This window comes from Dendrobates tinctorius, unplaced genomic scaffold, assembly GCF_039654945.1.
Source record: "Dendrobates tinctorius isolate UK_male_01 unplaced genomic scaffold, ASM3965494v1 ptg000085l, whole genome shotgun sequence".
In the NCBI taxonomy this organism is placed as follows: Eukaryota; Metazoa; Chordata; class Amphibia; order Anura; family Dendrobatidae; genus Dendrobates; species Dendrobates tinctorius.
The window spans coordinates 8,236,194-8,261,296 of record NW_027361753.1 but is presented as its reverse complement, the minus strand read 5'-3'; the positions used below and the strand labels follow the sequence as shown (position 1 = coordinate 8,261,296).

The window sequence follows — 25,103 nt, the reverse complement described above, 5'->3', positions numbered from 1 at the left end:
AGTAGTAATGCTTATGTCCCCTTAGTGCCCAGATACAAGAAAATTGCCCCCACCATGGCACCCATACAGTAGTATTGTCCACCTATTATGCCCCCATACAGGGGTAACATCCCTTCTTGTGTCCCTTTTAGAGTAGTACCCTGGTATTATTTTCCTATGTGGCCCCATGCATTAACAACATTCCTCACATGGCCCCAATATAGTAATAATGTCCTCCAACTCTGGCCCCCATATAGTAATAATGCCCTTCCCCTACGTGGCCCCTGTGTAGTAATTATGACTCCCAAATTATGTCACTCATAAATTAACATTGTCCTTTATGTGGCCCTAATATATCATAGAATGGTAGAGTTAGAAGGGACCTCCTGGGTCATCTGTTCCAACTACCTGCTCAAAGCAGGATTCACTAAATCATCCCAGACAGATGACTTCCATTGAAGGAGAACTCACCACCTCTCGAGGCAACCTGTTCCACTCATTGATCACCCTCACTGTCAAAAAGTTTTTTCTAATATCTATTCTGTGTCTCCTCCCATTCAGTTTCATCCCATTGCTTCTAATCTCTCCTTGTGCAAATGAGAATAAAGATGATCCTTCTATAATGTGACAGACCTTGAGATATTTGTAGACAGCTATTAAATCTCCTCTCAGTCTTCTTTTTTTGCAAGCTAAATATTCCCAAATCCTGTAACCGTTCCTCATAGGACATGGTTTGCAAACCGGTCACCATTCTGGTCGCTCTTCTCTGAACTTGCTCCAGTTTGTTGATGTCATTTTTAAAAATGTGGTGCCCAAAACTGGACACAGTATTCCAGATGAGGTCTGACCAAAGAGGAGTAGAGGGGGATAATGACTTCACGTGATCTAGACTGTATGCTTCTGTTAATACATCCCAGAATTGTATTTGCCTGTTTTGCTGCTGCATCACACTGTTGACTCATGTTTAGTTTATGATCTATTAGTATACCCAAATCTTTTTCACATGTGCTGTTGCTTAGCCCTATTCCTCCCATTCTGTATGTTTTTTTTCATTTTTATTGCCCAGTTGTAGTACTTTGCATTTTTTCCATGTTAAAAACCATTGTTAGTTGCTGCCCACTGCTCCAGTTCATTTACCGTATATACTTGTGTATAAGCCAACCAGAGTATAAGCCGACCCCCCCCTAATTTTGCCATAAAAAACTGGGAAAACTTATGGACTCGCGTATAAGCCTAGGGTTGGAAAATGCAGCAGCTACTAGTAAATTTCAAAAATAAAAATAGATACCAATAAAAGTAAAATTAATTGAGACATCAGTAGGTTAAATGTTTTTCAATATCCATATTGAATCATGAGCCCCATATAATGCTTCAAACAGTTCTTGATGGCCCCATAAGATGCTCCATTCAAAATATGCCCCATATAATGCTGCACAAAGGTTAATAATGGCCCCATAAGATGTTCCATAGAATAATATGCCCCATATGCTGCCTCATAAAATGTTCCATAGATTATGCCCCATAAGATGCTCCATAGATTTTGCCCCATAAGATGCTCCATACATTATGCCCCCATTTGATGCTCCATACATAATGCCCCCATAAGATGCTCCATACATTATGCCCCCATATGCTGCAGCTGCAAATAAAAAAAATGACATACTCACCTCTCGTCGCTGGGGGCCACGTGCCGGTGTCCTGAGCAGGCGAGGACACCGGCGTGCTATAGGCGCCTGGTGCCGGTGTCGCCGCTGGCTCAGGACCCCGGCACTGGCGATATTCACCTGTCCCCAGTCTGTCGCTGCGGCCACTCTGTCTTCCGGGTCCCTCTGTCAGTGACTGTTCAGGCAGAGGGCATGCACTGACTATGTCATCGCGCCCTCTGACCTGAACATCACAGCCAGAAGACGTGGAGGGCAGAGCGGCCGCAGCGTTGGACCGGGGACAGGTGAATATCGCATATACTTACCCCCTCCTGGCGCAGTCTCTGCAGCCCCTTCTCCCACATTCTCTGGCAGCTATTCCTTCCTCCAGCGGTCACGTGGTACCGTTCATTAAAGTTATGAATATTCACATATTCATGACTTTAATGAGCGGTACCACGTGACCACTGAAGGAAGGTGCCTGAGACCATGGGAGAAGCGGGGGGCTGCAAAGACTGGGCCGGGGGGTAAGTATGATCTGACACCCCCACTCCCCCTCTCCTGCTGACCCCCGGTATATGACTCGCGTATAAGCCGAGAGGGGAACTTTCAGCCCCAAAAATGGGCTGAAAATCTTGGCTTATACACGAGTAAATACGGTATATCTTTTTGAATCCTCTTCTCTAGTATTAGCTATCCCTCCTAGCTTTGTATCATCAGTAAATCTAATCAGTGTACCCTCAATTCTTTCATCTAAATTATTGATGAAGATGTTGAACAATACAGGGCCCAGAACAGAGCCCTGTGGTACCCCACTTGAGACATTCTTCCAACTGGATGTGCAGCCATTTACGACCACTCTTTGGGTCCGATCACTAAGCCAGTTATGAATCCACCTTACAGTTGCCTTGTCCATTTCATACTTATTCATTTTGTCAATAAGGATTGTGTGAGATACTTTGTCAAATGCTTTGCTGAAGTCAAGATATACTATATCTACAGCATTTCCCTGATCCACCCAGTCAGTGATTCTGTCATAGAAGGAAATTAAGTTAGTCTGACATGACATATTAGTTACAAACCCATGCTGACTCTGGTTAATCACTTCATACTTATCCAGGAATGTACATACATGTTGTTTAATAATTTGTTCAAAGATGTTTCCTGGTATAGAAGTCAGACTCACTGACCTATAGTTCACTGGGTCCACCTTCTTCCCCTTTTTGAAGATAGGAACAACATTTGCTCTTTTTCAGTCTGATGGGACTTCTCCTGATCTCCAAGAATTTTCAAAGATTATGGAGAGTCGTTCAAAAATCATTCATTGTCAGCTTTAGCCAATCTGATGCATCTCCTGCAGGTTCTGCAGACAGCATTATATTCTTCTTTAGATATGCCTCCCTCTTTCCATTTGATAAACATTGCTTTCTTCCTTTTTAACATGTGTTTAAGTTCTGTGTTCATTCATTCTGGTTTCCTTAAATGCTTCCTATTCTTCCCTCTTTTCGGAATAGTTAGCAATTGTGCTTTGAGAATCTCATTTTTCAAAATTTCTCATCCTTCCTGGACATTTTTCCATTTTTCCAGCCATTGGATCCTTACGATTCTCTTTCTGAGTCCCTTAAAATCTGCCTTTCTGAAATCTAACCTTGAGTCCTTCACAAGTCTTCCTCCACTAGTTATCCAATTACTAGTTATAGTAATAATATCCCCCAATTCTGGCCACTGTGAATTAATAATGACCCCCTATGTGGCTCCTATATAGTAATAATGTCCACCAATTCTTGCCACTATAAATTAATAATGTCTCCCTATGTGGCCCTCATATAGTAATACTGTCTCCTATTTTGGCCCACATAAATTATGGCCCCCTATGTGGCTCCATATTGTAATGTCTCCGAATATTGTTCCCCAAAATTATGTTCCGCTAGGTGGCCCCCATATTGTCATAATGTCCCTAAATTCTGGCCCCCATATGGTAATAATGTCCTTCAATTCTAGCCCCCATTAATGTTGGTCCCCACTGTGCCCCCACAGTGCTGTACTACTTGTTTCCAATCCCATGCCAAGGGCTTCTGTCTTCTTCCTCTTTCTCCCAGCTGGCTCCCTGCCCCGTACTTACTCTACAGCCGCAGGTCTACAAGAGGTCCACAGCTGCAGAGCATGCTGGCATCACATCGCAGGCCTTTCTTGACATCTTTATGTTGGACTGCTCTGCATCAATGGACCTCTGACAGTACTACAGCTGAATTGTAAGTGCAGGGCAGGGAGCCTGTGGCTCTCTGCTTCACATTAGTTTTTAACTGGAGAAGCATCCAAGGACACTGTTCCAGTTGAAGATACCGCTGGCGCCGACAGACCCCTTACACTCACGTGTTTGTTCACGGTCACACGCACTGTGCCAACAGTTGTTACCCCCCTGGAGCAGAATGACAGCCAATTACTGATATAACACTGACAAAAAAAATATTTTAAAGAAACAGTAGACTTTTAAATAAAAAAACCAAACCAATTATGCATGTGTATAGGGAAGACAAGAGAGCTAACTGTCGGTCGTCAAATGATCATTGGCCTGATGTCCATCTAAGGTGCATGGTCATGGTGACCTTTTGTCAGTAGCATAAAAATTTACTTATGAGCTCTTTCTTTTTCAGAAGACAGATTACTGATCGGTTAAGTTTAATAGATCGGTGGTACTCAGCATTCCTGTTTTTCTATCGCAGTAAGAATGATGCGTTACGGTTTCTGCTGAAGCCAGTTGCCTCACAGCCAAAGACAAAGACTGAGCTATGGTGAAGAAAGGGGACCCATAAAGAATATATATATATATATATATATATATATATATTTGAATGTACTGTATGTGTGTATGTATGTGTGCATTACCAACCAATCATGAAGCATCTTTCATTTCACCAGAGCTGTTTAAAAGAAGCTGAGCTGTGATTGGTTGCTATGAGCAACAGTTTTCCCACTCCACGACAACACCTCAGCAGACACCGACTGGGTGGAAGAAATCTAGCATCCCTGGGAACATAAGCTCACAGCCATTGTCTGCCCCTCAGAAAGGAGCAGAGAGCACATGACAGAAATGAATCCCCCTCTCCCTGCCCATATCCCCATCACACATCCTCCATCCCATAGTCCCATAGGCACATCTTCCCTCTTAAATGGATCTCCGGTGTGGAAGTTAGGGCAAATCCCTCAGCACTCTGATTCTGACCCCAGGCTTCTATTAAAGGGATCATTGGTATGGAATTCAGGGCAAATCCATCCAGCACTTTGGTTTTGACCCCAGGCCTCTCTTAAAGGGATCCCCGGTATGGAAGTTAGGACCGTTCCACTCAGCGCTGTGGTTCTGTCCTCAGGGTCCCTTAAAGGGATCATTGGTATGGAAGTTGGAGTAATTCCACCCAGCGCTCTGGTTCTGACCCCAGGGCTCAATTAAAGGGATCATTGGTATGGAAGTCAGGGCAAATCCATCCAGCGCTTTGGTTATGACCCCAGGGCTCGATTAAAGGGATCCCCGGTATGGAAGTTAGGGCAATTCCTCTCAGTGCTCTAGTTCCGACTCCAGTCTCTCTTAAAGGGATCATTGGTATGGAAGTTAGGGCAATTCCACTCAGCGCTGTGGTTCTGACCCCAGGCCCTTCTTAAAGGGAGCCCCGGTATGGAAGTGAGGGCAAATCCGCTCTGATTCTGACTCCAGGCCCCTCTTAAAGGGATCCCCAGTATGGATGTGAGGGCAAATCCACTCTGCGCTTTGGTACTGACCCCAGGCCTCTCTTAAAGGGATCTCCGGTATACAAGTTAGGGTAAATCCCTCAGCATTCTGATTCTCACCCCAGGCTTCTATTAAAGGGGTCATTGGTATGGAAGTCAGGGCAAATCCACTCAGCGCTCTGGTTCTGGTGCCAGGCCTCTCTTAAAGCGATCCCCGGTATGGAAGTTAGGACCGTTCCACTCAGCGCTCTGGTTCTGATCCCAGGCTGATGGGATGATGTGAGATATTAGGGGTAGTAGTCCGGTGGCTCTGGCTGATGGGACGATGTGGGATATTAGTGGTAGTTGTCTGGTGGCTGTGACAGGATGATGTGGGATATTAGTGGTAGTTGTCTGGTGGCTCTGGCTGATGGGATGATGTGGGATATTCGGGGTAGTAGTCGGGTGGCTCTGACGGGATGATGTGGGATATTAGGGGTAGTAGTCCAGTGGCTCTGGCTGATGGGATGATGAGGGATATTAGGGGTAGTAGTCCGGTGGCTCTGGCTGACGGGATGATGTGGGATATTAGGAGTAGTAGTCTGGTGGCTCTGACGGAATGATGTGGAATATTAGTGGTAGTAGTCTGGCGGCTGTGACGGGATGATGTGGGATATTAGTGGAAGTTGTCCGGTGGCTCTGGCTGATGGGATGATGTGGGATATTAGGGGTAGTAGTCCGGTGGCTCTGACAGGATGATGTGGGATAATAGGGGTAGTAGTCCGGTGGCTCTGGCTGACGGGACGATGTAGGATATTAGGGGTAGTAGTCCAGTAGCTCTGGCTGTTGGGATGATGTGGAATATTATAGTGAATGTGCTATGTGGAGTGGGCGGGGCTCTACACTCAGCTTTATATATAGATATAATCATTATAATTTGTTATAACTAACCGCAGTTAGTTACTATGGCTGGGCAGCGCCGGGCTCTTCAGCTAGTTATTAATAAAAATACTTCACACAATTTGAGACAGAATAGGGTTACTGTCACAATGCTGTTGTCAGGTTTCCCGGCACCAGGGACTACTTCCACATCCCCACAGCTAGGGGCACCCTAGCTTGCCCTGTTCACCGGATTACTTCTGATGGTGAAGACGCCAGGGTCACGTACCTTGCCTTAGCTTTTGAATCCATCCTCAGACTGTACCCTTCCTCCACCCAGTGAAGAGGGGAGTAGTAGTGTACCATAATACACCAACCACACTAAGGGTACCGTTACACTTATCGACGCTCCAGCGATCCCGACAACGATACGACCTGGTAAGGATCGCTGGTGCGTCGTTACATGGTCGCTAGTAAGCCGTCAAACAGGCAGATCTATTCAACGACACAGCAATGATACGGCGATTCGTATAACGACCTCGGCGGCCGTTGGGACCTTGTCACACAGCAGCTATTCTGACGACTCATGCCTGCGACCATGAGTTCTGCGTCGCCAACTAGGTCACTCGTTGGCATCAAACACAGCGATGCATGCTGACCAGCAGTACGCCAACGTTCAAAAAATGGCCTAGGACATTCGAGCACGATCAGCGATATCCAGCGGGCGGGGGGCTGATCGCCGCTATGTGTCACACATAGCGAGATCGCTGGCGAGGTCGCTGTTGCGTCACAAAATCGGTGACATTTCAGCGATCTCGCTAATGAGCTTGTTATGTGAGACGGGTCCTTAACAAGGTAATACAAACAGAGATAAAGGAAGATACCAATCATACAAATATACTCACACAGACAACAGAGGTAAACACCGGGAAGTGGAGTATGGGGTAAAACCAAAGTAGCAGAAGGTAGGGAATTAGCACACAACCAAAACCTCGCAACAGTCTCAGATAAATCCACCAAATGCCTTCTCTAACAACAAACCACCATCTCCAACCATGCAGCATAAACTAGCTCTGGCAATGAGTGCTTGCCAGGGCCCAGAATATAGAGAAGAGGGGAATGGCAAACAATGAACAGCTGAGAGCCTTAATGCAGAAAAGCTTCCAAGCGCATTCAACTGAGCAGATTAATCCCTGCACTGCTAAAAGAAACATGAACCATTTAATATGAAGGTGAAATGCTTCTAATCAAGGCAGGAGTAGGAGAAATCAGACGCTGCGGTTTTCTGCTCCTCTTAGTCGTGGTAAACCTGTGATAGTTAAAAGAAAAAGAGAAAATTATATTTTTATGAATGTTATATATAATTTTTGCGCATTTGAACAAATCCCTGGGTCAACTGATTCAAAGTCACCCCTTCAGTCAAGTTGTAAAACTTCAATAATAATGAGATTTTGGAAAGTTCGTTGACAACAAATATGACCACCATTACAGCTGTAGCAAGGGTTATCAGACAGATTTGCGACTGGCAAATTTAAGAGACCACTGCAAAATTTTCGGTTTGTCTGATTTTTCTCTTTATAGGTATATTTTTGAGTAAAGTGTAAATTGCTCTTTTATTCTATAAACTACTGACAACATGTCTTCGAATTTACAAGCAATAAATTTTGTATTTATTTTCAGAAAATGAGAAATGGTCAAAAGAACAAAAAAATTCAGTGCTTGCAGACCTCAAATAATGCTAAGAAAACAAGCTCATAATCATTCAGAAACAACAATACTAATGTTTTAAATCAGGAAGAGTTCAGAAATCAATATTTTGTGGAATAACAATGATTGTTAATCACAGCTTTCATGCGTCTTGGCATGCTTTCCACCTGTCTCTCACACTGCTTTTGGGTGACCTTATGCCACTCCTGGTACAAAAATTTAAGCAGCTCTTATTTGTTTGATGGCTTGTGACTATTCTTCTTCCTCTTGATTACATTCCAGAGGTCTTCAATGGGGTGCAAGTCTAGAGATTGGGCTGGCCATGACAGGGATTTGATGGGGTGGTCCTTCTTCCACATATTGATTGACCTAGCAGTGTGGCATGGTACACTGTCCTGCTGGAAAAGGTCTCCGTCTAACCATTAGACGACCAGGTGTTGGGCAAAGTTGAAAATTAGACTCATCAGAGAAGATTACCTTACTCCAGTCCTTTATGGTCCAATCCTTATGGTCTTTGGCAAACTTCAGCCTGGCTCTCCTTTGCTTCTCTTCGATGAAAGGCTCTTTTCTTGCTTTGCATGACTTGATCCCTGCCTCTAGGAGCCTGTTACGAACTGTTCTTGCTGTGCACTTCAACCCAGCTGCCATTTGCTATTCCTTTTGTAGGTCACTTGATGTCATACTGCGGTTGCTGAGTGACATTCAAATAAGATGACAGTCATCCCGGTCAGTGGAGGGTCGTTTTTTCCCTCTGTTGGTCTGTAGCTTTGTTGTCCCCAATGTCTGCTGCTTGACCTTGTTGTAATGGACTGCCGTCTTAGAAATTTTAAGGATGGAGGCAACATGACGCTCACTGTACCCCTCTGCTAGTAAAGCTAGAATTTAGCCCTTCTTTTCCTCACGCAAGACTTTTCTTTTCAACTCCTTTGGCATGGTTAAAAGTTATTTTTTCATTCCTATTACTAGCACTTGTTTTGCCATCCAGCTTGTCCTATTACAAGAGGATTGTGAACACCACAGCAGGGTTTTTTATACTTTCCTTCATTAAATAAGATTTGGTTCAGGTGATCACCTAATCAGAAGCACATTAAGTAGACTGAGGTGTACTCTGGTTGGAATTCAACTGACACAGGAATGGAATGGCTGTCAGACATGGAGAGAAGCTGATTTTGATAAAACTGTGCAGCTGTCTCTTAATTTTTGCCCGAGCTGTAGAGGGTGAAAGCCCAATTAAAATGTTTGCTATGGGGGCCCCATGAATTTAATGTCTGCTCCTGATTAGATGGAATGTTTTTTTTTTCTAATATTCTTATTCACCATTGTATTATTCTCTGTGTTTCATTCTTTACACAAAACACTTTCCTTTACATCATATTCTCTCTAGATACAATCTATTTATCCCTGCAATGCCCTAGGCTACTGAGAAATAGTAAGTGAAAGCCTGCAGGCACCGAATGAGCCTAACACGCAATGTAAACGCTCCAAACAAAGCAAAAAAATGCAACAGTCATGTGAACAAATCAAGTTCTATGAGGTCAACAAGCCCTTATCTGACCCAGGGGGCTTCATATAGGGAAATATACTTTATATATATATATATATATAATAATAGTAATCTTTATTTTTATATAGCGCTAACATATTCCACAGCGCTTTACAGTTTGCAAACATTATCATCACTGTCCCCGATGGGTCTCACAATCTAAATTACCTATATCAGTATGTCTTTAGAATGTGGCAGGAAATCGGAGTAGCCGGAGGAAACCCACGCAAACACAGGTAGAACATACAAACTCCTTGCAGATGTTGTCCTTGGTGGGATTCGAGCCCAGGACCCTAGCGCTGCAGCCTGCTAACCACTGAGCCACCGTGCCACCCCATATATCTTCAGTGTCTGCCTAATTGACCTATTCTTCCAATATAAATCTACATAAAGCCAAAGAGATATAACTTGGAGCTACCGTGTTTATAATACTCTTATTGGGGGCGTTCGGACCCCTCTTGGCATCAGATCTTTGAGGAAATTGATTCCTTTGCATTCTGGATTATCATGCCCTTGCATAAAGCACAATTTTGCAAACGTTTAGTGTCAGCAAACAGTAAAAATTACCAACAAGTATCCGACCACAATCACCCCTACGGATCCTTAAAATGGGCCAAGCGCTGTGTTTAGCTATGTGTCCTAAAGTCCCATAAACTGGGCAATTGACAGCCCTTTTCTTAGTATATGTTGGGGGTCCCAGCTGTTGGTCTCCCACCGATTTTCAAGGATAGGTGATATCTTTAAATGTCATGAATAAACGTTTTACGGTGTCTCCTGTGCCCATTGGTGGTGAGTCTTGGTACTTTGCGGATCCCAGGACTTTTATCCATGGTGGTTATCTGATGAGTGATGACACGGCCAATATTGGTGGAACCAAGGCTTAAAAAAAGAGTTATAAATAATAAAGTTTTGCAAAAGTTACAAGTCCTTGACTCCTAAAATGTAGGTTAAATCTTTCCATAAAGATACAAATAATCCTAAAAAAAAAAAAAAAGGTATAACACTAAAGAAGCGAATCAGTAACGCTCCATCGCTCCAGAACAAACAGCACAGTAATCCGGAGGTGTGATCCCATTTACACTGGAGTCGAGGATAAGTGTCAAAAAATGTAGAAAACAAAGAAAAAAGTTACTAAAATATGGAAAGTGAAAGCATTTGCGACCCTCTAAAAGCCATTTCATAAAGTAATTAGAGGGCATTGCTACAAATACATGAGATGGAAGCAGGCGGCGGGATGTTCATGTAGATTGTGCTAAAATCTGGACATCTTTTAATTTGTTTTTAACATGTTTGCTTGTGCTGACCCAAAAAGCTCAGCTAAATTTTGTGACCATGGCCATCATACAATACCGTGTCTCATTATAGGAACTCTGGAATTAGGTCAGCCATTTCACTGCATGATTAATTCGCCTCCTTAGGATATGGCACGCTGCCCCCAAAGAAAGCTAAACACAATGTTCCTGTTAACGAGCCGGCTACAGTGCCATCATCCTGTGATATCCAATTATATACCCATAATGAGGCCAGGTACAGTGTCCCCAGGACAATACCATCCACAGTGTCCCCAGAAGAGAACATGGCGTAATGCCCCTGCCCTGGCAGCCACAATGCCTCCTAAGCAAACCCAGCCGTACACCAGTGCCCATTACCGTGCCGCCATACTGTGGGCAATAACGCCCTAATAACGAGCCTGTGTAGTGCGTATACGGTGTATGCTCTAAAAATATCTATGTGCCCGACAGTCTCCACAGTAATGCTAGTTCCCCTGTATACCCCACTGGATGGCATGTTAGGAGACACATTATGATAGATACAGTCATGGCCGAAAGTGTTGGCACCCTTGATATTGTTCCAGAAAATGAAGTGTTTCTCCCAGAAAATTATTACAATTACACGTTTGGTTATACACATGGTTATTTCCTTTGTGTGACAGATAGATAGATAGATAATGGATAAGACCCATCATGTGATAATACAATCGGGGAAGGAATCCCAGAGTCGTAGATATAGGATTAGTGGGGTGAAGAGATGTTCGGGCTCAGGCCTACAGATATTCCCCCATAGGTCGGCACATACAGAGCAATATGCAGTCATTTGTGGTAATCTGCAGCTGATGGTGACCTACATCTGGCCACGTCGGGGGAGACGTGATAAGTGCATTATGGAAATCATCGCTCCACATTAACAATCCTATCACCCAATCTCACAAATGATGGATATATGGAAATAGCTGGTGGGGAGATGTCACTCGAGGCCATGGCAGTGGATGAGCTGTAGTGATCCTGCCCCACAGAATGGAGCGACTATCCAGGCAGAGAGAGAAGGACAGATAGCAGAGGTTACACGGTGTAAACCAAATATCTAACGCCTCGTCAGGACATTTCGCCCAGCCCCATCCCATCCGTCACAATAGCAGCAAATGAGCCAGACTGCGTGACATAGCATAGCAGAGCTCAAATTATCATTCACTCTTATGGGTCTGGGATGTCAGCCATCACTTCTCTGTTCTGGAAAATATTCTCCTACTTGTTAAAGAATTGAACACATTTCTTAGCATTACCTAATATATAGCCATTACCTAAACTGCGCCCTCTACAGGCAGGGGGATTGAGGGGATGGCGGTAAGCATGTTCAGCATTACCTTTCTTCATAATACAGCGCCACCCTGCTCCATGGTAGAGATTGGTTCTTTATCTAAGGCCCCATTTACTTCAATAGACCTATTTATTGGGAATGAGATCCTTCTGACTGGCACTGGTTACAGGAATTGATGATGGGGATAGTCTGGTATATGACTTTCTCTGGCAGATACTGTTAACAGGGCTCATCTCTTACACTCTGTAAATGGCACTGATGACGAGGGTACGCTAGCATTGTTATTATGACTATTATAAAGACAATGTGTGCATATACCCTAATGAAAATAAATCATTAAAAAAGCAAGTGCATTAAATAATTAACATAGGGTGCATAGTAAACACAATTTTTGATAAAAAAAAGCATAAAGCTGTCCCACCGTGACAAGGTGTACCCCCTTTGTGACAGTAACTACACACTCTTATGTTAAAACCTACCTAGTGTGAATAGTGGCAGAGTGAAACCGGGTCCCAACCGGACACCCAGCTTTGGAGGGACAATATATAATACACCCTCCGTATAGTATAATGTGCAGTCCATAGTCCTCCCTATAGTATAATGCACCCCTTATAGTCTTTCATATAGTATAATGCACAGCCCATAGTCAAATATGTAGAATAATACACAGTTCATAGTCATACATGCAGTAGTATAATGCACAGCCCCTAGTCATACATGCAGTATAATATACAGCCCATAGTCATATACTGTATGCAATAGTATAATGCACAAACTCTAGTCCTCCCTATAGTATAATGCACCCCTTATAGTCCTTCATATAGTATAATGCACAGCCCATAGTCCTCCCTATAGTATAATGCACCCCTTATAGTCCTTCATATAGTATAATGCACAGCCCATAGTCATACATGTAGTAATGCACAGCCCATAGTCATACATGTAGTAATGCACAGCTCCTAGTCATTCAGGCAGTAGTATAATGCACAGCCCGTAGTCATACATGCAGTATAATACACAGCCCATAGTCATATACTGTATGCAATAGTATAATGCACAAACTATAGTCCTCCCTATAGTATAATGCCCTCCTTATAGTCCTTCATATAAAATAATGCACAGCCCATAGTCCTCCCTATAGTATAATGCACCCCTTATCGTCCTTCATATAGTATAATGCACAGGCCATAGTCCTCCCTATAGTATAATGCACCCCTTATTGTCATTCATATAGTATAATGCACAACCTATAGTCCTCCCTATAGTATAATGCACCCCTTATAGTCCTTCATATAAAATAATGCACAGCCCATAGTCCTCCCTATAGCATAATGCACCCCTTATCGTCCTTCATATAGTATAATGCACAGCCCATAGTCCCCCTATAGTATAATGTACCCCTTATAGTCCTTGATATAGTATAATGCACAGCCCATAGTCATACATGTAGCAATGCACAGCCCATAGTCATACATGTAGCAATGCACAGCCCATAGTCATACATGTAGTAATGCACAGCTCATAGACATACAGGCAGTAGTATGGCTAAGGGGCACATGGACTCACTGATTTAAAAAAAATAAATAAATAAACCCCACCTCCCCTTCACTCCCCAGTCGTCTTCTTAAGCCGGCAGCTGACTGCAACGTGCAAGAGACTGGAGCGCATGACATCACTTCCATGCGCCCTCAGTCACGTGCATGCCAACGTCAGCTGCTGGCCTCTGATTGTCCGGCAGCGTGTATTTCCATGCACTGACCTGATGGGACTGTGCGACACAATACAGTTCAACTGAATATGGGTCTGAGGACACACATCCAGATGAAGTATTTGCTGGTGTCGGCATGCCCCTCGCCCACACGGGCCACGTCTCAACAACGACCGCTGTGACCATGGTCATTACGCTGCTTCATATCAGTTCGAGATGTGTTGAATTCACCTTGAATTCGCCAGAAAATTAGGATTTGCACGAATCAGAATTTTTTTGTGATTCACTTTGGGCAAATCCAATAAAGTGGAGGCTGGCCGCCCTTTTGCTGGATTGTAATGGATTGAGAAAGAAGTGAAATAATAATAAAAAAAAAATAGTGTACTTACCTTGCTGCTCACCTCCGCAGCTCACCTCTCAGTCCTACCCCAAAGCATAATAAAGCACATTCAATTCACATTGAATACATTTTAAGCAAATCCAATTTTCTGGCCAAATTCGAGTAAACTGCGGAATTGAAAATTCGACATATTTGATCACTACTAAATGACTTGTCACTACTAGGTGGAGACTAGCTACTATGATGTCTCACACAGCTGTGAGAGATTCCTCATGTATCACATGTTCACAAGAAGCAGCAGCTTGGAGAACATTATACAGCAGCACTGAGCAATGTAGCTTTGAATCGAGCACTGGGCTGACATAAAACACTTACTGATAAGCAGCAGCATGTAAGATATTCTAAGGCATTACTGAGATGTGTAACTGTGAATCCAGCATAGGGGTGAGGTAAAACGCTTACTATTAAGCAGCAGCACGAAGGATATTATATGGCAGTACTGAGATGTGTAACTGTGAATCCAACAGTGGGGTGAAATAAAATGCTTGCTGATAAGCTGCAAGAAAGATATTATATGGTAGTACTGAGATGCTTAACTGTGAATCCATTACTGAGGTGAGATATAACACTTACTAATAAGCAGCACAAAGGATATTATATGACCGTAATAAAATGTGTACCTGAATTTAGCACTGGGATGAGATAAAACACTTACTAATAAGCAGCACGAAAGATATTGTACGGCAGAACTGAGATGTGTAACTGTGAATCCAGCACAGGGGGGACATAAAACACTAGAACGTTGCAATACAGATGTGTGTTTCTCTGCCTCTCTTTCATACTGCTTTTCACTAACAATAGTTACCCTGGGGGCCAGACCACTCTTAGTTCTCCCCTACATTACTCTCTTTAAACCATTGTTACCATAACCTCATTTGATGGTTATAAAAGAGGACCTGCTACTTGCCATAAATATGTCATTTCTTTTCTTGCTGTAAACGCCGCTGTTCTCCTGAATCTGCTGTTTTCCTGAATCTGACGTGGTTTTTCATTACTTCCTTCGTCTCTCTGTTCATGAGTTACAGCCCCATTTTCGCTGTTTCTAAATCTAGTCTTGGTAGCCAACTGGGCGTGGTCCTAAAAAAAAAAGAGAAGAGTTGAGGGCCACACCCACTTGTCAACAAAACTACATACAGGGAAAAGAAGGTTGTAGCTCAGGAACGGAGAGGCACAGGAACAAAAGAAAAACATCGCCGGATTCAGGAGAACAGCGGCATTTACATCGGGTAACAATAATTGCATATTTACGGCAGGTAAAAAAAATTCCAGGAACAACAACTGAGGAACAGCACAAAACAGACTTTCTAGTAAGATTTTATGGGATAGTTTTTTTGGCTTTTTTAATAAATTACAGGATAGGTGGCAGATCCGGTAATGTTGCAGGTTTTCACTACATTTTTTTCAGCTGTGCTACATTTGCGCTACTTCACTACATAGTCCTTTGTGGTTTACGCTGTGAGACCTTAATTTGGGCGAGTAGACCGTCATGTAAGTAACCTTTTGTATCTGTGGACTGAACCCGGTGATTTGATAGACGAAGAATCAGAGTCAGACAGAAGCCTCGGTACAAATTTGGAAAAACGTACATCTTTCAAACACGCTCCCATCAATTAGGCCAGAAAGCTGGAGCCATGACCTTCAGGCGCTATCACAGGCACCTCAAGATCCAGTGCAGCTGTCTGGTCCTCCGAAGAGACTTCTTAATTATGACCGTGTTACTCACAAAAGGCCAGCACTATGCCGGGGAACTGAAAACAGCATGCCCTTCAGTTCAAATGAAAGCAATTAGGGAGTCGGGCAGAGATGAGTTTGTCATTTGGAACAACTCCTGCTATCACCTTGTGCTATCTGTGGATTTACATGGGACTGTGGGTTCTACTGATATTTTTTCTTAAGTTGCAAAATTACATAAAAGACAATAAAAAACTATTAAAAATCACAGAATAAATTCAGCTCTGCTACATCTGTGATTAATAATACTTTGATTCCATACTACGCAAACATACAGCGGTGGTATATGAGTGCTGTACGGCACTATATGGCAATGTTGTATGGCTGCTGTGTGATACTGGATGACGGTATTATTTATGCACAATATAACAGCCATATTAAGCTCGATTTCACTTTTTCCAAAATAGGGCAGGAGGCACTAGATTGTTCTGACATTAGACATTCACTGAAGATAAGCCTGTCATATCTCATTATTTCATACTGAAGTTTCGGTGTTTGATTTTACATGGGACTGCTGGGCTCTGAGCTGTCTCAAGGCTAAGTACACATTTGAGTTAAAATGGAACTGTCCTTTCATCAAACTTTGAATAAATCAATAGTAAAGGCGAATATAAGAAATCTTTTAAATATAGATTATAAGAGAAATCTGCTTCTTTCTCCACTTATGAGCCACATCGTTCTCTGTCCCTTAACACAAAATGGACTATCTTTTCAATGAGGGGTCAGATGACATCTCCTATTATACTTTATGAAAAGAGGAGGGCAGAGGAAGAGCAGAGAGAGAAAACAGCACAAACAGAAGGAGACACAGAAAGATTGCGCTGAACTGTCTAACAAATCTTTTACCTCTCTCCAGAGCTGGATTCACATCCACACTGATTAGTACTGTGGATAATATCCTACATGTAGCTAATCTTCCTTCTGAACATCTTGTACATAGAGACAGGAGAGCATGAATCCCTCATGTCTGTGCTGTGTATGATAGGCATCATGGAAAGTATGATTACCATTCAGCATTTTTGGTTTTCTCACAACGGAGTACCAGATCTATCAAATGACGGATCCCATTGATGCCCGACAGCCCGAGTCCATTGGTCGCCATGATGTTATTTCTTCTGACAAATGCGATGAAATCTGCGACTGATCCTAAGGTCTTCTGCACACACTGACTTTTTGCCGTATTTTATCCGCACATTTTTGCTGCAGAAAAAAAACATTGTTTTACAGTACCAACAAAGTGCATGAGACTTCTGAAATCACATGTACACGTTGTTCATTTTTTTTCCTTGCAGATTTGAACCATGTGGGATCGCTACACAAGAAGTCTCGGCCGGGCCCTGCGGTGTTCTCACGTAAGTTCATCATTGTTCTTGCGCCTTTTCTCATATGTGCAAAAAAATTAGAAACGATTTTGATCAGTTTGGTCAGTGTCTCTGTGTTTTCCAATCTCGTATGCAAAAAAATAAATTATGATAAGACTTGTCCTATCCATTGACAACACACGGCTTGCACATGGGTGGCGTCTGCGTGCTTTCTGTGATTTCCCCACACCCTTAAACTTTGAAGAATGACTTTGATCTGTGATGGCTCATACAGACATACTTTTTTTTATCACGTACGATAAAAACGATCCTGGTTTCATCAGTGATTTTGATCAGCGTTCCATTTGATTTTCAACAGAGTGTCATCAGAGTTTCATCCACGTTTGGCCAGAGTTTCATCAGTTTTTCTCTGATGCGGAAAAAAAATAGTTTCTCCATCTTTTCCCATCTAGCGGTCAGTACAAAACAGACAGCACATGGAAGGCATCCAAGTGATGTTTGATTTTTTTTTTTTTTTTTTTTGCACCCATAGATGTGCATTTCTGATTTCGATGTGAGACTCGGACCAATACCGGCCATGTCTCCGCAATGTTTTTTTTCTTTGTTTCTCATCCAAGAAAAACTAATGAAACTCGGACCAAACTGATGGTAAAAACTGACACAATGACCAAACGCCAATAAAAAATGTACTGATGAAACTCAGACCGTTTTTCCCATGCAAGAAAATCACCGATGTCTACTTGAGCCCTAACTTGGGTCAAAAGATTTTTCAGACACTCAGTCAACAAAAAAACCCACATTGGAACAGCCACATAGACTATAATGGGTATGAGCGTCGTATTGTAAGGGGGACGACCGGACCGCAGGTACCTGCTTGTCAGGGCCGGAACTATCGAGGCTGCATCCCCTGTTGCCTGGGGGAAGCTTTAGCAATGCAAACCTTCCCCTGCTGCTGAGGGAGGCTCTAGCGATGCGGACCTTCCTCCTGACTGAGGGGGCGGTGAGATAAAAGGAGAAAGCGCACGCAGCAGGACGTTTTGGCTCCGCTTCCCCTCCTCACACAGAGCATCGGTGCCACGACAGGCCGCACTAACAGGGTCCCCCGATGTCTGCAGAGGGACCGCTGCACTAAGGGGAGCTGTGTGTCCAGCAGCAGCCAGGCAGAGGAGTGCCACGTCCTGGGAGCATCAACAGTGTGCAGGCCAGTGTCCGCCATCTCCCGACGCCAACAGCGGAGACTAGAGAGGGAGAGGAACGTGCAGTGTGTGCCCGGTGACTACAGAGAGAGGTGCAGTGTGTGGCGGGCGACTACCAGAGAGAAAAGCGCCGTACGCTCAGTGTCCGTGAGTACAGCACACATGCCACATAAGAGGGACCGCATACGGGTCAGACACCTGCGCCCTGATTTTGCCAGTGTATATCTGCCAAGCCACGTTGGGCTCATACAAGACTGTGGCCCGCACCCTTGTCAGGTACTGTAGTATATGGACTAGGCTCAGCGAAAGGTAACAGAGATTGACCGCTGCTGCAGAAGGCGAGGCATTGTTGCCCACAGGACCCCATTGGAAAAGACACCGCACCAGCCGTTGCCAGCGCTATACACTTCATGGACTTAGAAACCACTGACTTTCATCAGAACTGCCGTTATCTGAACCGTTGTTCTTCAACCCACAATATCTTTTTCCATTTGAACTGTTTAATCCCCCGTTTAAACCTTTACCTCCCTGCATGGAGTATTCCCCTGTTATTAAACTTGTTAACCCTTGCTCTGCCTCCTGTCCGTCACTGCATCCCGCAACCTGCTTACAGCATAACAAATCGATCAAAGTTTCATCCAGAAAAGTGGGAGTTCACCCAGACCGAAAATATGGTCTACGAGCCTCTATAGTTAATTTTTAAAGTGTACTTTATTTGGTTTTGCCTTCTTGTTTTGTTTTGTTTTTCGGCATTATGGACATGGTTTTTATTATACAGAAGTTTTAGCCTAATTCATCGTTTGATATTTTTTGGAATGTTGCTAAATTTTTGCTCAGTTATACCCCAATACCCTACTGGAGTATGAAATCTGTTTATTTTTATCACAACGGAAGACTTAACGTGCAACATTTTAAAGTTTTATTAAAACTTATTTCACTAAAAGAAAAGCATTTGCACAAAAATTCATGAAATATTGTGAAAAATTTTGATGAATCAGACATCAAAATACGCAACGGAAAAAATAGAAAAGAAAAAAAAACTATAGGTGCAAATGATGCACGCCTCTTGAGAAAAGACCTAATAAATGCGCCCCCTCTTGTCATCCCATTTCGATTGCTTTGGAGGACTCAACAGTTTGCTTACAAACTCTTCCCATTTATTACCTATTGGCAGACCCTTTAGTGGATTTCTGTTTTAGGAAACCTAATAGAGAAGAAAAAAAATCTGATCTGGACTATACAATGGCATGCAAAAGTTTTGGCACTCCTGGTCAACACTGTTACTATGAACAATTAAGCAAGTTGAAGATAAAATTATCTCTAAAATGGCTAAAGTTATAGATGACACATTTCCTTTGTATTTTAGGCACAAAAAAAAATTGTCATTTTTTACACTTTAAAAATTACAAAGAGTAAAATGGGCCAATACAAAAGTTTGGGTACCCTTAGTGATTTGTGTTGACCAAGGTTTCAGACCTTAGTTATCTTGTTAGGGTTATGGCTTGTTCACTATAATTATTAGGAAAAGCCAGGTGATGCAAATTTCCCAGCTTTATAAAAACCCAGCCTCCTCTAACCATGTGCCAAAAAACTGCAGTCATGAGTTCTTCTAAGAACTCTGAAAATGAAAATGGTGGAGTCCCACAAAGCAGGAGAAAGCTGTAAAAAGATGGCAAAGAGTTTTCAAGAGTTGCTGTTTGTTCAGTTCAAAATGTAATTAAGAAATGGCAGTTACCAGGAACAGTGGAGGTCAAGATAAGGTCTAGAAGACCAAGCAAAATGTCAGTGAGGGCTGCTTGTAGGATTGCTAGAGAGGCAAATTAGAACCCCTGCTTGACTGCAAAAGACGTTCAGAAAGATTTAGGAGACTGGCGTTATGGCACATTGTTCCACTCTTCAGTGACACCTGCACAAATATATACATCATGGAAGATTAGTCAGACGAAAACCTCTCCTGCATCGTCACCATAAAATTCAGCATCAGAAGTATGAAAAAGAACATCTAAACCAGCCTGATGAGTTTTGGAAGCAAATCCTGTGGACCGATGAGGTTAAAATAGAACTCTTTGGTCACAATGATCAAAGGTACAGTATGTGTGGAGAAAAAGGGGCACAGAATTTCAGGAAAAGATCATCTCGACAATCATTAAGTATGGAGGTGGATCAATCATACTTTGGGGTTGTGTTGCAGCCAATGGTACGGGGAAAATTTCACGGGTAGAGGGAAGAATGGATTCAATGATATTTCACCAAATTCTTGATGCAAACATAACACCATCTGTAAAAAAGCTGAAGATGAGAAGAGGAAGAGGACGGCTTCTACAAATGGATAATGATCCTGAACACACTTCAAAATCTACAATAGACGACATCAAAAGGCGCAAGCTGAAGGTTTTACAATGGCCCTCACAGTCCCCTGATCTGAACATTATAGAAAATCTGTGGCTAGACCTCAAAATAGCAGAGGATGGAAGACGCCCCAGGAATCTCACAGAACTTGAGGAATTCTCCAAGGAAGAATGGATGAAAATCCATCAAACATGAATTGAAAGACTCTTGTCTGGCTACAAAAAGTGTTTACAAGCTGTCATACTTGCAAAAGGGGGTGCTACTAGGTACTAACATGGCCCATTTTCCTTTTCATAATTTTAAAAATGTAAAAGATTAAAATACACATATATATACAGTGCCTACAAGTAGTATTCAACCCCCTGCAGATTTAGCAGGTTTGATAAGATGCAAATAAGTTAGAGCCTTCAAACTTCACACAAGAGCAGGATTTATTAACAGATGCATAAATCTTACAAACCAAAAAGTTATGTTGCTCAGTTAAATTTTAATAAATTTTAAACATAAAAGTGTGGGTCAATTATTATTCAACCCCTAGGTTTAATATTTTGTGGAATAACCCTTGTTTGCAATTACAGCTAATAATAGTCTTTTATAAGACCTGATCAGGCCGGCACAGGTCTCTGGAGTTATCTTGGCCCACTCCTCCATGCAGATCTTCTCCAAGTTATCTAGGTTCTTTGGGTGTCTCATGTGGACTTTAATCTTGAGCTCCTTCCACAAGTTTTCAATTGGGTTAAGGTCAGGAGACTGACTAGGCCACTCCAACACCTTGATTTTTTGCCTCTTGAACCAGGCCTTGGTTTTGTTGGCTGTGTGCTTTGGGTCGTTGTCTTGTTGGAAGATGAAATGACGACCCATCTTAAGATCCTTGATGGAGGAGCGGAGGTTCTTGGCCAAAATCTCCAGGTAGGCCGTGCTATCCATCTTCCCATGGATCCGGACCAGATGGCCAGGCCCATTGGCTGAGAAACAGCCCCACAGCATGATGCTGCCACCACCATGCTTGACTGTAGGGATGGTATTCTTGGGGTCGTATGCAGTGCCATCCAGTCTCCAAACGTCACGTGTGTGTTTGGCACCAAAGATCTCGATCTTGGTCTCATCAGACCAGAGAACCTTGAACCAGTCTGTCTCAGAGTCCTCCAAGTGATCATGAGCAAACTGTAGACAAGCCTTGACATGACGCTTTGAAAGTAAAGGTACCTTACGGGCTCGTCTGGAACGGAGACCATTGCGGTGGAGTACGTTACTTATGGTATTGACTGAAACCAATGTCCCCACTGCCATGAGATCTTCCCGGAGCTCCTTCCTTGTTGTCCTTGGGTTAGCCTTGACTCTTCGGACAAGCCTGGCCTCGGCACGGGAGGAAACTTTCAAAGGCTGTCCAGGCCGTGGAAGGCTAACAGTAGTTCCATAAGCCTTCCACTTCCGGATGATGCTCCCAACAGTGGAGACAGGTAGGCCCAACTCCTTGGAAAGGGTTTTGTACCCCTTGCCAGCCTTGTGACCCTCCACGATCTTGTCTCTGATGGCCTTGGAATGCTCCTTTGTCTTTCCCATGTTGACCATGTATGAGTGCTGTTCACAAGTTTGGGGAGGGTCTTAAATAGTCAGAAAAGGCTGGAAAAAGAGATAATTAATCCAAACATGTGAAGCTCATTGTTCTTTGTGCCTGAAATACTTCTTAATACTTTAGGGGAACCAAACAGAATTCTGGTGGTTTGAGGGGTTGAATAATAAATGACCCTCTGAATAAACTTTTCACAATTTAAAAAAAAATTAAACAAAGAAATAACATTCTTTTTTGCTGCAGTGCATTTCACACTTCCAGGCTGATCTACAGTCCAAATGTCACAATGCCAAGTTAATTCCGAATGTGTAAACCTGCTAAATCTGCAGGGGGTTGAATACTACTTGTAGGCACTGTATATATATCTAAAATACAAAGGAAATGTTTTAACTTTGGGCCTTTTAGAGATCATTTCATCTTCAAGTCGTGTAACTTTTCACAATAAAAGCAATTTTGACCAGGGGTGCCAAAACTTTTACATGCCACTGTAAGCTGGTAAACGTGCAATGTGTAAGAGCTTGTTCAAACTGAGTCTATTTCACAGACAAAACCCAAGGGAAAAAAAAATCAACATAAGGCAAGTAAATAGGCAAATAGTAATAGTTAGAGATGAGCGACTTTTCCTTTTTTAGGGTCGAGTCGGGTTTCATGAAACCCGACTTTCACAAAAGTCGGGTCGAACGAAATTGGCCGACTATAGGGAAAAGTCGGAGCCCGACTGAAACACGAAACCCAATGCAAGTCAATGGGGAAGCAAAGTCGGCAGGGAGTGGAGGACAGGAAACACACCTACAGTGCCCATTTCAATGCCAAAAACATCAATTCTTATTACTGAAGCTTGTCAACCTTAATTTACTTCATAATAATAGTTACGCACTGAAAACTGGGGGTTATTTGGCTAAAGTTGTGGGGGGGTAGGGCTGGCTCCAGGTTTTCATGTGCCCTGGGCCAAAGAGCGCCCCTTTAACACATACCACAACTCATGGTGCTCCGATACGGCACAGAAATATTTGCATAGTACAATGACAAATACTTCACTGCTTACATGACATGACTGATATCTATTTTAAATTGTACAATAGCTCAAAAAAAGGACAGTGTATTACTCCATACAGTATTATGGCCACCACATTATGCACCATACAGAATAATGAGCCCCATATATTTCTCCATGCAGAATAATTGGCCACATATAATGTTCCATACAGTATATGATGAGCTCCACATAATGCTACAGTATATGATGGTCCCCATGGACGATGCTCCAGTGTGTTATGGGCCCAAATAATGCTCCATATATAATGGGCTCCATTTCTAATGCTCCAGAGTATAATGTCCCCGTATATGCTGCTCCAGTGTCTGATGTCCCCAATCTGGAATTCTCCAGTATATGATGGGCCTCATGGATGATGCTCCAGTGTCTTATGCGCCCAAATAATGCCCCATATATAATGTGCACCATTTCTAATGCTCCAGTGTATAATGGGCCCTGTAAAAGCTGCTCAAGTGTCTGATGTCCCCCATTTGGAATGCTCCAGTATATGATGGGCCCAATTTTTAATGAACCGAGGCATGGTATGTGAAAAAAGCTCCATGGAGTTACCTGAAGTGTGTGCTGCCGCATCCTTCACTTTTGATGTGGGTGAAGGACACAAGGAAAGGGGTTGCTCCTGACCAGAAGCCTGCACTGACGATTTTTTTTAAACTTCAGAAGAGTAGGCGATAGAGCTGGAGCCTGTTTCAGCAATGTAAGCCAATAAAAGTTCCTGATGCTCCGGCTTTAAAAGCAGTCTACCTACTCCCAGAAAAGGGAGCCTTACAGGCCTTCCGGAGCTAGACCATGACGCAGGCTCAACACCTCCTGCCTTAGCTGCCATTGTGCTTTTGGCACTACCAGCAGATCCACCACCATCAGTACCAGGTGGCCCACCACGCCCGCGACCTCTTCCACAATACTTCCTCATGTTTTGGAAAATGGACCCAAAATACTAGCAGATATATGGTACTGTATCAGAAACGTACAGCTCTAGACAGTCTAGGAATAATAGTACATCTCCGTATATATTTCATGAGTCATACACAGACGCTCACAGGCTCAGTATGGATTACACAATAAAATAAAAAGTTGAAAAAGGGTACAGTATCACCAGATACAAGGTATATATAGTATAGTGTAAACATTCTGAATGTCCGTATATATTTCAGGAGGCAGACACAAACGCTCTCAGGCCCAGTATGGATTACACAAGAATATGAAAAGCTGTATATGGGTAATGTAACACAAGCGTACAGCTGTATACAGTGTTGGGGTAATCTTAAATCTCCAAATATATTTCCGGAGTAACAGACAGACGTTCACAGGCTCATTATGGATTACACCTGAATCTAAATAGCAAAAAAGTTACTGTATCAGAAGAGTACTGCTCTCTACAGTGTTCGTCACATTTGAAATCTCCGTATATATTTCCGTAGTCACCCTCAGACACTCACTCAGTCTGGTTTTGACCATAATAAAAAATGTTGCTAAAAAGGTACTGGAAAACAGGATAGCAAGTACATATATATATTATAGTGTACAATTAAAATCTCTGTTTACATAGTCCCGTAGTCACTCTCAGACACTTAATCAGTATGGATGTGACCGTAACACTAAATGTGTACTAAAGGTACTGTATAACAAGATACAAGCTGGATCGAGTATAGGGTAAAAATTGGTATCTCCGATTCAACGTCTATATAGAAGGCGGAAACCACACACGCTCACTCATTATGGATG

General features: G+C 42.9%; 1 long non-coding RNA gene across 1 annotated transcript in view; it reads left to right on the top strand.

Annotated features, from left to right (window-relative positions):
• Window positions 1-25,103, top strand: part of LOC141097587 (uncharacterized) — a 73,922-nt gene that overhangs the window by 13,767 nt on the left and 35,052 nt on the right. Inside the window, exon 2 of the long non-coding RNA XR_012234005.1 lies at window positions 17,180-17,239. This is a non-coding gene — a long non-coding RNA (uncharacterized lncRNA). The remainder of the gene's footprint in view (window positions 1-17,179; window positions 17,240-25,103) is intronic.